This window comes from Tenebrio molitor, chromosome 8, assembly GCF_963966145.1.
Source record: "Tenebrio molitor chromosome 8, icTenMoli1.1, whole genome shotgun sequence".
NCBI classification, from domain to species: domain Eukaryota; kingdom Metazoa; phylum Arthropoda; class Insecta; order Coleoptera; family Tenebrionidae; genus Tenebrio; species Tenebrio molitor.
Window position 1 is genome coordinate 11,741,017 of NC_091053.1, and position 2,227 is coordinate 11,743,243.

A 2,227-nucleotide genomic window follows, 5' to 3' on the forward strand; every position below is an offset into this window, starting at 1 on the left:
GATTTTTTGATGAAATGTCAAACAAACGTCAATTTTAAAGCAACCGTGTTGTTAACGTTGAAAAAAAGTTTTCGATTTCGGCAAAGTTTACGGACGTTTCCTGTAATTTTAAATAACAATTATCCCAGAATAAGTGGTAAAATGGGTATTAATAATGAATTAATTAATAACAATAGATTTTTCTAGAGGTAACCAATAAAACGACTGTGTATAGCAATTTACATATAACTTATTCAGAAAACTCCCGTGACATATACAGTCATTTGCAATTTTATATGATTTTTTTTTAGTTTATTTCATAAGTATTAACCATATTAAGGGTGCTATAAGGTTGATAACGCGCGAGGTCGGCAGAGTGAAACCCGAGGGCCTCTGGCCCGAGAGGAGCACGCCGACCGAGGGCGTATCATTATGATACTCGTGGTGCCTTCAACATTTAATGTTCGACTAGTTTCGTGTGTTTTTGAATTGACAATAATTTGATTAATTTATACCAATCAGTCAAAAGTTGTTTGCAAATACAGAGTGATCAACAAGAAACCAAATCAAGAGTGCTACCTCATCTTTTGTTTTATCGAAACATATTTCTATCATGGATCAGCCGCTTTTATTTACTTGCTGTAAACACTCGTTTTGTTGGTTGCCTACCTCTCAAAAATCTATTATTAATTGCCTTTATAAATTTTTTGTAATTCATGAATAATAGATTTAAAAGCAAGTTATAATTAATTATTATTTATTATTGATTAGGGAAAAAACACACAGTTACACAAAATTCCTTCATAAGGCACAATCTTGAGTTACAAAATTTTAAAAATTATTATTTTTCACAATTCTTTGTTTTGTTATTTTCTGTAAGTGTAAAAGTTATTATTCTCCCATTTTTGGGTAATTGAGAACTTACTCGTATTTTTCTAGCAATGTTTAAAACATTTAAATTACTCCAAGGTCAAAAAATAAGTTTTCACAAAAACTGCTCAAAATGTTCTCCATTGTGGTCCAGACAGAATCAAACTCGCCTCTCATAATTTCAAAAACCCTTATGAATCTGTCGATTTGTTTAGGGTAATGTGTGGGTTTTATTTCTTGCAACACACAAAGGGAAACAAATTAATATCCTTCTTAAAAATTTTCTGATAATTGCCATAACACAATTTAACTTGCTGTCTTAAACGCCTTATGAAAGTTGAGGGATGTTCCTTGATAATTTGTCGAACATTTTGCACCATTTCTAAAATTTGAACTAAGGACTGACCTGACTTCTTCTTAATGATGGATTATGATGTGCTAAAATTAGGCACTATAATTTTAAGACATTGATAAACTTGTTGATAACCAATACCATCAGGTTCGGACATCTGGCTTGAAATTCTTCGGTGTAAGGGGGTACAAAGTAAGGCCAGTCTTCATTTTCTTGTTTCACCCTCTTTCGAAAATAATCTAATAAAAATGCCTTCTCTTTAATGGTAAAACCCATTTTACAACTTATTCTGGGATAATTATTGCTTACAACTTCAATAAACGTCTGTAAACTTTGCCGAAATCGAAGATTTGTTTTCTAGGTTAAATCACTTAAATTGTCAACAACAACAACCTTGGATTTTGAAATGTGACATTTCAACGAAGCATCTCCGTACCAGTGGCGTCGCGTTTGGCTATAAAGATGATAATTTACTTACTCTTACAAATGTAAAATGTTGCCCTTGTTAATCTTATAAATTGTTTCCCTTATCTTATAATAATAATAAAATGCACAATTATAATTCCAACGTCTAAAATTCATAAGGTATCATTTTTTATTAAATAGCGTTTGAGACCATAAATTGTCTACGCCCATGTTTTCACCGCTTATGTGCATATGATTTTGCTACGACGTGACCGATAATTTGCAACGCTTGCTCTGATTTGGATTCTTGTTGATCACTCTGTACATTAAACCTGGTCGCAACAAAGAACTTATAACGCCCTAGAGCCTGTTATTTAAAGATAATGCCCTAGGGGATTATTTCTATAGTAACGTACCAGAAAACTAGGTCTTTATAGTTCGGTAATAATAAAGTCGTACATTAAATTGATAATGTCTTTCTTTAAATTTTTCTACAGTATTATTGTTACTGTTACAGCTGGCTGCAAAAAAAACTGGAAATGAAAATTTTCTTAATGTAAATTTGGTGTCCATTTATCAATTATTTATCTACTTGACAATACCTACCTACCTATCAAATAA

At 31.7% G+C, this 2,227-nt stretch overlaps 1 long non-coding RNA gene across 1 annotated transcript; it reads right to left on the reverse strand.

Moving 5' to 3' along the window:
• Positions 1 to 719: 719 nt before the first annotated feature.
• On the reverse strand, positions 720 to 1,669 carry LOC138137398 (uncharacterized). Its single transcript, XR_011161716.1, has 3 exons — positions 1,343 to 1,669; positions 905 to 1,287; positions 720 to 852 (listed from the first exon to the last, which is right to left on the reverse strand). It is a non-coding gene; the product is annotated as an uncharacterized lncRNA (long non-coding RNA).
• Positions 1,670 to 2,227: the final 558 nt, after the last annotated feature.